Here is a 14,740-nt window from a genome sequence, read left to right as displayed (position 1 = left end):
TGTGACCAATGGCCCCCTGAATAAAGGAGGGGGATGGTTGCCCACTACCTAGAGGCAGCTATATGAAATCTAGATCATATGCCGACTGTTGTACCATTGGTGTGGTTTATATGGCTACCTGTACATACCTGTTATAAATGTTGAGAATTAGTTTTATATATACTTTTTCTGTTTTGGTTTTTACATTTTGATCATATATACTAATAGTGACCCTATAGGGCTATGGGTGGACTGTCTGTGCATGTTATATAGTGAGGCATTTTGCTAATCTGATGGGGCACATTGCCTCACCTATAGCTTTACCAACATATGACGCCTTTTGAGTTATAACTGAACCAATTTTGAACTCATAGGGCATATATATGTTAACTTATGATGCCTATGCATCTTAACATATATACTCTGATTTTTAGATCATCAGTGAAATTCCTTAAACTATATATATGGTCCGACATCCACAAGATCGTACTGGTGACCTGACATCACCCGTTTGTCACTAGATTTGACTCATCCTCTCACTCTTTGATGATGCGATTCCTTTTTTGATCACTGTGAGGACATTTTGGTGAGCTCTTGAATAATAAAAACTGTTGTTGAATTTTGCTAAAATGATTGTTAAAATTGTTTTTTGTGATACTAATGATATGTCTTGCTATAACTTGAACAATGCAGATGCATGGTGAACAGCTCCAAAGAAGCAATAATCTAGTCTGCGAAACGCTTCGGCTACTCGATGTACACAACCATCTGTTCAAGCTTTTTGTAACCAATTAACAATTTTGGTAATTGTTGCCATGACTGAATACCGTTACTATTTTTATTCATGAATATTTTGTAATAAATTATATTTTTTGGTTATACCTTTGTGGGCGTGCTTACCTTGTGAAAGAAATTAGCATCTGTGAAAATCACATTCATTTTTGAAGGCTAGATTCTTCCTCCTCTAACTTTTTCCATTATACATCGTGGAATAAAACCTTTAGATCCGGACATATCTGATCCAGTATTCCTGTAATCATGATTTAGCAGGGAATTTTATTGCAAGCATGAATAAGTGCAAATTTTCTATAAATTACTCACAGCTTTGCTTGTTATTTTATATTTTTAACAGCTGCTGATTTTTACAAAAATGGAAATAGAAGAAAATTAAAGCTTGCTAATTTACTTTTCCTAAACACTAACACAACATGATAAATGAGTACATTCCCATCGGTAGTGGAATAAAGTGCCTATCATTGAACCATGCAAATTACACCACTTTAGAAATGCAAAATGCTGAACACCAAACAATTTCCATAGCAACCAAGATGCTTGTTATTGAAGTTCTGGTTTTAAAACTTGATTAATGTTGGCTGTATCAAGACTGAAATGTTCAGCTGTCAATTTTTTCAAAAGGGGGACTTTGCAAATTCTTTAGCTTTCACCCCTTGACATAGATATTTTTAGATTTAGTAACTACAGCATAGACATACAGTATATGGCCAAAGTTTGAAATGAAAAGGAGAACTTTACACAAGCTCACCAAATGTATTGAATAAGTATTAGTAGTTGGGAATGTCTCTTAACTGCTTCAGACCACGCTATAGCTAAATGACGGCTACAGCGCTGACCTACTTTGCTGGGAGCCTGCGTGCCCCCTGCAGGACATGCATGGTACGCTCTGTACGCTCTGTGATCAGCGAGTCAATGCAAATTGGCTGATCACAGATCGGAGTAAGGGGTCAATGCCGATCAGCTGTCAGCTGAACAGCTGTCAGCCAATGACAGCTGATCATGTGATGTAAACAGAGCAGGTAATCGGCTATTTTTCTCCTCGTGATGATAGCGTGAGGAGAAAAAAAAGCAGATCACCGGTGGCTCTTAGAGGGACATCAGTCCTGATCAAGGAGAGCTTCCACCAGCTCATCTGTGCCACCTGCCAGTGCCACCTAGCAGTGCCCACCAGTGCCACCTACCAATGCCCACAGTACCACCCATCAGTGCCCACAGTGCCACCCATCAGTCTAACCAAGCAGTGCCTCATTAACAGTGCTGCTCATCAGTGTCAGTTCCCATCAGTGCAGCCTATCAGTGCCCACCAGTGCAGTCTATCAGTACCAGTGCCGCCTCATCAGTGCATATCAACAAAGGAGAAAAAATAGCCTGTTTGCAAAATTTTATAAAAAACCATAAAACATGATTTTTTTTCAAAATTTTCCTTTTTTTTTTGTTTTTTTAGCAAAAAAATAAAAAACCCGGCTGTGATTAAATACCACCAAAAAAAGCTCTATTTGTGTGAAAAAAAATTTAAAACCCCTTTTTTGGGTACAGTGTAGCATGACCGTGCAATTGTCATTCAAAGTGCGTCAGTGCTAAAAGCTCAAAATTGGTCTGGGCAGGAGGGGGGTTTAAGTGCCCAGTAAGCAAGTGGATATGCTCCTGCATCCTCTCTCTGTCCCTGACCTACATCAGTTGCCAATTCAATTGACTGCTCTGCTGGTGACGCCCCTCTGCTCCAGTTGAGTGGTGGCAGCATTCTATTAGACTTCCTTAGACAGCTGTCAGCTCAAACCATTCTGCTTCTTCCACCCTTATAGACTGGTTTAGTAGGGACCGACCAAGGTCCGAAACCTGTATGGGCAGACTGATTGTACCCAACACGATCCATCGATCGACCTGGGTACAACCAGTATGTAAAATTTTTGCATGCAATTATTACCAGTGACTATAGCCCCTATCAATAATCACTGTACTCTCCCAGCAGGGGCGCCTTCCCGGGTAGCTTGACACCCTTCCCCCGTTGAAGAACACAAAAGCTCCATGGAAGGGATGCCCTTATCAGCACAGTCAGACTGTAGCACCCAAAACTGGCCATAGATGGTTCAAATCTCGGTCGGTTTAGCAGCCCAATGTTAATAAAAGTGTTCAATATTAAGGCCAATACATATACCAGTCTTTCTATTATAAAGTGCTTCATGCTCCAAATTGCCTAATTTGTTCAGATCCATCTTCCTCTTTACACCTTCACAAGTAAGAGTTTGTGCCCTCCTCAAGTGTTCCCACACTCACCGCAAACTATATGACACTGCAATACAGCTGAAAGAGTCTGTCAGGATTTTACACCACCCTAATTTTCCAGGCTCATGCTGACCTGTGTGCATGAATCCAGAGAGGTTGTTGCAGTCCGGCCTGAAGTATCTGGCCATTAGGCCTTTATACTGGTACATTATTGGAGAAGTGTATAAGAGACACAGACAAGAGGTGGCTAATACTGGAGAAGAGCTTGAGGAGGGCAAGATCTGTTGAAAGCCTAAGAAAGAAGACACCCTTCCCAACCCATTAGGGTGGTGCACCAGCCTGATGGACTCTTTTAACTGTATAGCAGAGAGTTATATTCTTCCGGGGAGTGTGGGAACACATGAGGGGGGCACAAATTCTTACCTCTGAAGGTGTAAAGAGGAAGAGGTGGATCTACACAAATTAGGCAGGGCCAGCGCTACCATTAGGCGAACTAGGCAGTCGCCTAGGGCGCACTGCCGCCTAGGGTACAGACACAGACGCTGGTTCCATATCTTTATGTGTGACAGTAGTGGTCCTTTCAGGGTGGCACTGCTGTGCAGTCCTGTGGAGGAAGAGAAGGAGGCGCTGGGAGCTTGTTGCAACCTCGATTCAACAGTTGTTGGGTCAGTGAGTGGAGTGTGCTCCTCTCCCCCGACTCCTCCCTATCTCCCGCGCTCTGAGGATTCCTTAACATGTGCAGAGTGCGGATAATGGCTGCCATGGTTGAGCAGCTCCCTGACCTCATTTCCAGGATGAAAGGCCTTAGTGCAGGACCTGCCACAGAGTGCAAAATATGGTCCAGCTGTGCATGGTAGACAATCAGCTTCTAACTTTATCTTGTTCAATTAAGCTATGACAAAAAAAAAACCTGCAAACTGATTGGTTTCTATGCACAGCTGCACCAGATTTTGCACTCTCCAGTTTTAGTAAATCAACCCCAATGTCGTAACAGCAGCTTTCTAATTTTGGTCATAAGGTGTGCACATATACAAGTTGGAATAAGTGAGCACACAGCAAAAGTTTTTTCTTTTTATTTTATGGATAATTTAAGGAAACTTGTGAAGCATTTATGATTAATGATGACCAGCCATGTATTTGTATTTACATTAGCCATGAGGATATTTAGATACTGATGTGGGGTTTGGTGGATAGACAGTGTACACATTACATTTTGTATGTTAAGAAATATTACTACTGTTATAAATATGTGAATCACTTATCTGATTACATATAGTATTTCACAAAAGTGATTACACCCCTCACATTTTTGTAAATATTTTATTATATCTTTTAATGTGACAACACTGAATAAATTACATTTTGCTACAATGTAAGGCCCCTTTCACACATGCGGACTGTATTTCCTTATTTCATCTATCCGTTTTCGGATGAAATACGGACATACATGCATCTCTATGGGATAGCAGGTGTCAGCGGATGAACATCCGCTGACACCCAAATCATCCGTCTCCGCTATGGTTCGATTCTGCAGACAGAGGAAAATCCTATTTTTCTATACGTCTGCAGAGCGGAACGGATGAACACGGACAGACGGTCCGTGTTCATCCGATCCCCCATAGAGGAGTGTGGAGGGACCACCCTATCATCCACCGGCTCAGCTGGTATCAATGGAGCGATCCCCGCTGAGCAAGCGGATGTTCACGGGGCGGATCATCACAGATCGGTCCCTTGTGAAAGGGGCCTTAAGTAGTGAGTCTACAGCTTGTATAACAGTGTAAATTTGCTGTCCCCTTGAAATAACTCAACACACAGGCATTAATGTCTAAACCGCTGGCAACAAAAGTGAGTACACCCCTAAGTCAAAATGTCCAAATTGGGCCCAATTAGCCATTTTTCGTCCAAAGTTTCATGTGACTCTTTAGTGTTACAAGGTCTCAGGTGTGAATGGGGAGCAGGTGTGTTAAATTTGGTGTTATCGCTCTCACTCTCTCATACTGGTCACTGGAAGATCAACATGGCACCTAATGGCAAAGAATGATGCACAAGAAAGCCTGCAAACAGTTTGCTGCAGACAAGCAGACTAAGGACATGGATTATGGAACCATGTCCTGTGGTCTGATGAGACCAAGATAAACTTATTTGGTTCACTTGATGTCAAACGTGTGTGGTGGCAACCAGAAGAGGAGTACAAAGACAAGTGTGTCTTACCTAGAGTCAAGCATGGTGGTGGGAGTGTCATGGTCTGGGGCTGCATGAGTGCTGCTGGCACTGGGGAGCTACAGTTCATTGAGGGAACCATGAATGCCCACATGTACTGTGACATACTGAAGCAGAGCATGCTCCCCCTCACTTCAAAGACTGGGCCGCAGGGCACTATTCCAACATAATAGCGACCCCAAACTCACCTCCAACATGACCTCTGCCTTGCTAAAGAAGCTGAAGGTAAAAGTGATGGACTGGTCAACCATGTCTCCAGACCTAAACCCTATTGAGCATCTGTGGGGCATCCTCAAACGGAAGGAGGAGGAGATCAAGGTCTCTAACATCAACCAGCTCTGTCATCATGGAGGAGTGGAAGAGGACTCCAGTGGCAACCTGTGAAGCTCTTGTGAACTCCATGCCCAAGAGGGTTTAGGCAGTGCTGGAAAATAATGGTGGCCACACAAAATATTGACACTTTGGGCCCAATTTGGACCTTTTCACTTAGGGATGTACTCACTTTTGTTACCAGCTGTTTAGACATTAATGGCTGTGTGTTAAGTTGTTTTACAGGGACAGCAAATTTACACTGTTATACAAGCTGTACACTCACTACATTCCACTGTAGCAAAGTGTAATTTCTTCAGTGTTGTCACATGAAAAGATATAATAAAATATTTACAGAAATGTAAGGGGTGTACTCACTTTCTTGAGATACTGTACATGAGATGATGATTTTTGATCTTTACCCTTTATCTTATCATTTACTATAGATCTTACCTCCATTTCAACTATGTTTGTTAGGGAGTGTTGTCTGTGCATCTGTTAGGGAGATTCACCATCTTTATTTGTTCTGTTTACCATTATCATCAAAAGTAAAAAAAATGACAAACTTTGGGTTGACATTAGTGCATGAATAGAGGGGAAATCATCCAATGGGAACACTAAATATGGTGACCCTTGTGACACCCCGGTTCCCTGACTTTGGAGGGGTTTCCTCTCATTTACTGTTTTGGTTATAGGATAGGAAATGAAGTGAAATCTCCTTTTTTGGACATATTGCAAAAATAAAAAATAAAATCCTCCCTTAGGCTGGATTCACACCTATGCAATTTTAGTTCTTTTTGCATTTTGCAGAACAGTCCATTAAACATGGTTTCTAATGGAACACATTCCGTAGTGCAAACAGGCCCGTTTTTACTCCCTTCAGTGCCCCCCCCCCCCCCCCCGCACACACACGCACACCACCATTCTGGTCCTTTCCTTTATCGATGACTGATCAATTAAAAACATATCTCCACACACGAGAACACTGAAAATAGCTGGCTTTAATTGTACAGACTGAAAATACTCTGTAATGCAGAAAATTCCTTTTAAAGATTATAACAGTAAGAAACTCCCTACAATTTTTTAGTTCTAACTTTTCTTTTGGCAAACTCATCGATAATATCTTCGTAGGGCAAAGTATTTAAATGTTCTGACTCAATGTCAGTCTTTCTTGACCCAAAGATGATTGTAAATCATCAAACGCTGCCACTGTGCCCTCAAATGCTGCCACTGTCCCAAATGCTGTCACTGTGCCCATTAAACGCTGCCAATGTGCCCTCAAACGTTTCCACTGTGCCATCAAAAGCTGCCACTGTGCCATCAAATGCTGCCATTGTGCCCATTAAACGCTGCCACTGTGCCCATCAAATGCTGCCACACTGCCATCAAACACTGCCAATGTGCCCATCTTATGCTGTCAGTGTGCCCATCAAATGCAGCCTGTGTGCCCATAAAATTTTAAAACTTTCTACTTTTCCAGTTCTACACATGGGGTGCGGGAGCCAGGGAAGGAGAAAGAAGACCTACCTTGTCCTCCTGGCCAGCTCAGCTCCAAATCTGATCAATTCCTCCATGCTACTGCTGCTAGTTTAATTTGACCCCACTCCACTCCGCCCACAGTCAGACTCCTCCCACCAAGGCCCCTGTTCCTCCGAGTCCGATCACGCTTGCTTGCAGGCATCATAGCAAGGGGCGGGGGCAGAGCATCAGTGGAGCTCAAGGCCCAGCCCACCCGCGGCCCTCTCCTTGATCAAATAAAAAGCAGCACTGGCACTGCGTGTGCGTGTTACTCATGCCGGCTGTCTAATGACTGTCTGTGACAGACAGTGGGGATTTTCAGCGCCGATTTGCAGGCAGCACATGCGGCGCCGCCTCTGCACCACTGCCGCCCTGAGGTCTGGCCTCAGTGGACTTGTGGGAAATCCGGCCCTGAGTGTAAATCTGCAAAATGCAAAAAGCACTAAAAATGCATAGGTGTGAATCCAGCCTTACTATATTTTAAATGAAAAAAGTTGTGCATTTAGTTCTACTTTAAACACAGCTCTTCCCTGGATTATGCTTACTTTGTGAAGCCAGCTCTGACCTTGTTGGGGCTCTGATCTGAACCTGCAAACTCTGTTGTGTCTGGCAGTGTATCTTTATGCCTAGCCACTAGGAGTGCTGGACACTCAGCTCCCTGGACAAATCTTGAATGATTCTGCTTTGAATCTTGTTTGTTTTTGATCTGCTTGATCCTAACTTGAAACCCATGAAATGTGGAAATGTGGAGTCTAATGCCGTGTACACGTGATCTGATTATCCGGCGGATTTGGTTGTGACAATCCGCCTGTGTGTGGGCTCCGGTGGACTTTTTCTTCCCAAAGACAGTCCGCCCATCTGTGTTCTAGTCCGCCTGACTATTGAAATGAACGGACTTGCCCACACATGGAGAAAAGTCTGTTTATTTTGAACGTAGCTCCAGGTAGACAGAACTAGCGAAGGAAGTCAAAGTCGTCGCCTCCATCGGCGAGATTGACATCTCGCTAGCCCTGTTGCCTGGTGTGGATTTAAAGAGGAACCCCTATGCCGATAAAAACGGCGTGGGGGTCCCCCCGAAGTCCATAGCAGACCCTTATCTGAGCATGCAGCCCAGCCAGTCAAGAAAGGGGGTGGGGGGCTTATCAGAATCCGGGAGTCCCCTTTATTAAGGGGGCCCCAGATTTCGGCTCCCTACCCTATGTGAATTAGTATGGGGTACGATGTACCCCAATCTATTCACCTGGGGGAAAAAGTGTACATACACTTTATTAGACCGCTCCTTCCATCTTCTTCCGTCTTCTGGGGTTTTCTCGCCGGACTCCTCTGCTATCTTCTGCTCTTTTACTAACTCTTTTACTAGCGGAGGAGCCCGGCTTTCTCCTTCATCGCCGCCACCGTCCGGGGGTCTTCTTCCGACTTTGGGGGTCTTGTCACACTCTTTGGGGGTCTTGTAACACTCTTCAGTTCTTCTTGCCGGGCCTCCGCTTTCATCCTCCAGCTCTTTTACTAGCGTTGGCCCGGTCTTCTGTCTTCTGTCGCCGCTACCGCCTTCTGCTTCTTCTGCTCCTTCTTTTCCTCTTCTACTTCTTCTTCCTTCCGATGTTGACACGGCGCTCTCTCTGGCCGTAATGGTAGGGACATGTTGTGCGGCGACTTATATAGGGACAATGGGCGGGATTTACCGGGTGATGTCACATGGTGACTCCGTCCCTTATGATGTGACAGTCCTGGAGGATGCTGGGAATGTGACATTATAAGGGGCGGGGTCACCATGTGACATCACCCGGTGACCCTGCCCCTTGTCCCTATATAAGTCGCCGCACAACGCGTCCCTGCCATTACGGCCAGAGAGAGCGTCGTGCCAACATAGGAAGAAGGAAGAAGAAGCAGAAGGTGGTGGTGGCGACAGCGACAGAAGACCAGGCCAACGCTAGTAAAAGAGCTAGAAGAAGAAAGCAGAGGCCTGGCAAGAAGAACCGAAGAGTGGGACAGGACTCCCGAAGAACGGGACAAGACCCCCAGACGGCGGTGGCGACAAAGGAGAAAGCCAGGCTCCTCCGCTAGTAAAAGAGCTAGTAAAAGAGCAGAAGATAGCGGAGGAGTCCGGCGAGAAGACCCCCGAAGATGGAAGAAGACACCTGGAGCTGTCTAATAAAGTATTTTAAAAACCTGTGTTTTTTTTATGTACACTTTTTTTCCCCAGGTGAATGGGTAGGGGTACATCGTACCCCATACTCATTCACATAGGATAGGGGGCCGGAATCTGGGGCCCCCTTATTAAAGGGGGCTCCCGGATTCTGATAAGCCCCCTGCCCAAAGACGCCGACAACCAACGGCCGGGGTTGTCGGTAAGAGGCCCTTGTCCTCATCAACATGGGGACAATGTGCTTTGGGGTGGGGGGGCCGCAGGGCCCCCTTCCCTAAAGCACCCCCCATGTTGAGGGCACATGGCCTTGTAAGACTCAAGAGGGGGGTGCTCGTTCGTCCCCACCCCCTTTCCTGACCGGCCGGGCTGCGCGCTCGGATAAGGGTCTGCTATGGACTTTGGGGGACCCACATGCCATTTTTTCAGCGTAGGGGTTCCCCTTTAAATCCATACCAGGCAACGGGGCTAGCGAGATGTCAATCTTGCCGATGGAGGCAGCGACATGGACCTTCGCTAGTTCCATCTCCCTTGAGCCACTTCAAAATGAACAGACTTTTCTCCATGTGTGGGCAAGTCCGTTCATTTCAATAGTCCGGCGGACTGGCACACAGATGGGCGGATTATCTTTGGGAAGAAAAAGTCCACCGGAGCCCACACACAGGCGGATTGTCACAACCAAGTCCGCCGGAAAATCCGATCGTGTGTACACGGCATTAGACTCCACATTTCAGGTGAGTCTGTGTCTTCCATCCGAGTGACCTGCCTCAATTCTACCCAAACAGTTTAATCGATCACACAATCTCTGGACACTGCTCATTTTATCCACGCACTAAATGCATCCACATATCTACCTTCCAGAATAATTGCATACTACTTTCAAAGCACAGAAATATTTACTTTTTTTATATAATAATTTTAGTCACTCTAATAACTGGTTTACATGGGTAGGTCCTCACTGGAAGTGTTAGAACATTACTAGCAAATCTTTCTATCATCAATTATTCAAAATTGCAGCTTGCAGAAGACATGCCACACAACTACATGAAGTAAATACAGTGCCTTGAAAAAGTATTCATACCCCTTGGAAAACAGAAAGGGGAGGTGAAATTTAAAATGGATTACTCCAACTCTAAATACATATGTATCATCCAGTAGAATCGAGGACTGTCTTAATACCCAGATATAAGACAATATATAGAAAATATAAAAGAAAAAAATTTGTATTTGAAAAAATTGTTACATATTAAAAATCAATTGTTTTACAAGGATTGTATACAATAACAGTAAACAAGTTTACAATCAAGTGGTACCCAGCCTCCTAAAGTAGGGAAGTTTGAGGTACGACAGTTAATGTCCAAAGTTGATTGAATATTTCAACTAGTTTCGCGACAATTGTCGCTTCTTCAGGAAAACTTTTGGTACATGTCTATAATCAAATACATAATGTTAATATCATTATTTAAACAGATAAATAGTATCTCAAGATAAGGTCACAGATTATGGAGTACTTTTGAAAAACTTTTTAATAATAGCACAAGGCTTACCACTGGAAATCCCAGGAAGGGCCAGAATTTGGCACGGGTGGCTCCCAAAATTGGGGTCTACCACCCCCAGGGTGGGCACGGGAGGTATAAATAAGACCTGGGGGTTGGGTCCCCACTATGAAAAAACATATAACAATATATATATATATATATATATATATATATATATATATATATAAAGTTGAAATAAATGCATGCACAAAGGAAAGAAGGGGGAAAAAGGGGGAGGAAAGGGGGGGGAAGAGAGGGGGGGTATGGGGTATGGAGGGTCTGGGTATCAATACAGTCCTTGATTCAACTGGGTGATACATGGGTATTTATAGTTGGAGTAATCCATGTTAAATTTCACCTCCCCTTTCTGTTTTCTATGCTAAATAATGAGGATGAGGATACCAACTACCAGGGGCGGACTGACCATTGGGCTACTCGGGCACTGCCCGAGGGCCCCATGCCACTAGGGGGCCCCATCAGGGTTGCCAGCCTCAGTAAAACCCGAGATTATAGTTGCCCCACCTCTCCAGTATCTTCTCAGCCAATAGAAACATGTCTGTGTGTACTGTGTGTGTGATATTATACTGTGTGTGTGTTTGTGTATACTATGTGGCCCCATAATCTCTGATTGCCTGGGGGCCCCATAATCTCCTATTGCCCGGGGGCCCCATGAGTTGTCAGTCCGCCCCTGCCAACTACTCTTTAGTTATATAAAAATTACAAGGCACCATATTCATTCTAAAACTATTCGTACCCCTTGACATTTTCCACATTTTGTCATGTTACAAACAAAAACATAAATGTATTTTATTGGGATTTTATGTAATAGACCAACACAAAATAGACCAACACAAAGTGGCACATAATTGTAAAGTGGAAGGAAAATGGTAAATGATTTTAACATTTTTTTACAAACAAATATCTGAAAAGTTACATAGTTGGTAAGGTTGAAAAAAGTTCATCAAGTCCAACCTGTGTGTGTGTGTGTGCGCTTTTATGTCAATGTTATGTTGTATATCCCTGTATGTTGTGGTCCTTTAGGTGTCTGTCTAACAGTTTTTTTTAATTATCTATGCTCCCTGCTGAAACCACTGCTTGTGGCAAAGAATTCCACATTATTACTGCTCTTACCGTAAAGAACCCTCTATACAGTTTCCGGTTAAATCGTTTTCCTCTAATTTTAGTGAAAGTGTGGCATGCATTTGTATTCAGCCCCCTTTACTCTGATACCCCTAACTAAAATCTAGTGGAATCAATTGCCTTCAGAAGACAACTAATTAGAAAATAGCATCATTTCATTTTAGTATAAATACAGCTGTTCTGTGAAGCCCTCAGAGGTTTGTTAGAGAAACATAATGAACAAACAGCTTCCTTAAGGCCAAGGAATGCACCAGACAGATCAGGGATAAAGTTGTGGAGAAGTTTACAGCAGGGTTAGGTTTAAAAAAATCCCAAGCTTTGAACATCTCACAGAGAACTGTTCAATTCATCATCCAAAAATGGAAAGAGTATGGCACAACTGCAAACCTACCAAGACATGGCGGTCCACCTAAACTGACAGGCCGGATAAGAAGAGCATTAATCAGAGAAGCAGCAAGAGGCCCATGGTAACTCTGGAGGAGCTGCAGAGATCCACAGTTCAGGTGTGAGAACCTGTCCACAGGACAACTATTAGTTCTGCACTCCACAAATCTGGCCTATGGAAGAGTGGAAAGAAAAAAGCCATTGTAGACAATTATGTGCCACTTTGTGTTGGTCTATCACATAAAATGCCAATAAAATACATTTACATTTTTGGTTATAACATGACAAAATGTGGAAAATTTCAAGGGGCATAAATACTTTTTCAAGGCAATGTACAGGCTCTATGCAGATAATGGGGGAGTTTGACTGGAACTGGAACACTCAGAATCTTTGGTAGCTGTGCATGGTAGCCAATCAGCTTTTCATTTCAGCTGGTTCAAAATAAAACCTGGAAGCTAATTGGCTTCTATGAGTAGCTGCACCAGATTTTGCACACTTCAGTGTATCTAGTGGATATTGAACCCAGGAACTCGGCGTTGTGAGGGAAATTGCTAACCACTTGTTTTTTGATACAGTTCAACCAAATTAAAATGAAATTAAAATAAAATATACAGTGTAGTTTGAAGACATAGTAATATTACAAGAAATGCATTTAATAAAAAAAAAAACTATAACAGTTAGTTAAGCCTTACGGAGCCAAAAAATAAACTGAATCTATGCAATCTATACAGTATATTTTATATTTGGTGTGGTGTATCGTTTTCTTCTTCTAAATTTCAGTGAAATAAGATTAAAAAATATTTTTCTTAACAGTAACAGCAAGAGTGATAAATATAAGTTAAAGGTCAAGATGGCAAGAAAACAAGTTATTAACAAAAACATGAAAAAACATAAACATAATCAAAACACATTTTTAGTTAGCATAATGATCCCTTCACTTCATTATATTGCTTATATTAATCTTGATAGCACTGTAAGTAGCTGTCATAACAATATTCTTTAACAGTATGCTTGTTTAAAAAGATAGCAGTTATAGTTATGTCATATGCACTAATACTCGTAGTTAAGGCTTATTAAGCTGACATCTCTTACTATGCCTACGGCTAAGGAGCTTTTTTGTGATCGCCAAGACATTGTTCAGGGATTAAAATATACCAGGGTACACATTATGCAAAAAGTCACATTAGGAAAGAGAGGAAGTGGAGTTACCATTTCTGTCAAAAATAGCATAAGGCATAGCATAATATGAATTCAAAAAATAAAAGAAGCACTTGAAATACCCACTGGCTATCTTTAAGCCAGAAAGGATCTTCCCTTAAAATTGATATAGTGTACAGGCCCTCAGGATCCTCTAAGGATTATGATAACCTGTTGATTGTTAAGATAACTTGTTACAATACAAGGAGAAGTTTTAATTATGGGTGACTTCAATATTTCAAGCATTAACTGGAATTTTCAAGCTGAACTTACAAGCAGGAGCAGATATATAGGAATGTATTTGAATTGGGCTTCTCAAGTAAAATGCCCAACCCCAGGGGATCAAATTATAGATCCAGCACTGATAAATGGGGATTGGTTATTTGATATTGAGGTGGGAACAAATTTACATTTGACTGATCACCAATTTCTTTCGTTTAGTATTAATGCAAGAACTGAAAAATCATATACAAAAGGAAAAGTGTTGGATTTCAACAGGACACATTTTGCTGAAATCTGATTTATTTTTTATTTTTTTTATATAATCTTTATTTTATACATTTTTCATTTTAAACCAAATACATAAAAGAAAATTTAACAAAGAAAAATTAATATTCTATACAATAAACACATTAACTTAAAAATGTCTCTTCCACTTCTTCGTTTTATATTATCCTATTAAAATCTAGCATTTGGGCAATTTCGATCGTTCAATACATTTTAAAGTTATGCCAAAGATTTAGGAAAGTACACTATACAGGGATTTGTTTTTTTCAATCTACATATGTAACTATGATATCTATTACCCCCTATACATATCAATAGATGTATCCGTATTTCAAGTAGTATAGTAATAAAACATTATTATTCACATCCTTAAATGAGTATCACATTTCTTTTATGCACCCATATAAACAGGGGTCAAGTCCTGGGGAAAAAAGCGTGGGAACTCCCACCCAAGATCCACTCCCTCATCGAAACAAAAAATTGGACATTGGGGCACATCAGGGCACCGGGCACCTCAGGGCATGGGGCACATCAGGCCACATAGCACATCAGGGCATGGGGCACATGGCACATTGGAGCACATTATGGCACATCAGGGCACATTATGGGGCACATAGCACATCAGGGAATGGGGCACATCAGGGCATGGGGCACATTAGGGCACAGGGCACATAGCACATCAGGGCATGTGGCACATCAAGGCACATTATGGCACATCATGGGGCACATTCGGGCACATAGCACATCAGGGCACATTATGGGGCACATAGCCCATCAGGGCATGGGG

The sequence above is a fragment of the Lithobates pipiens genome, unplaced genomic scaffold, assembly GCF_037356315.1.
Source record: "Lithobates pipiens isolate NorthernLeopardFrog02 unplaced genomic scaffold, aLitPip1_a1.2 Scaffold_18, whole genome shotgun sequence".
Taxonomy (NCBI): domain Eukaryota; kingdom Metazoa; phylum Chordata; class Amphibia; order Anura; family Ranidae; genus Lithobates; species Lithobates pipiens.
The sequence above is the reverse complement of the archived record's forward strand: the minus strand, read 5'-3'. Positions refer to the sequence as shown.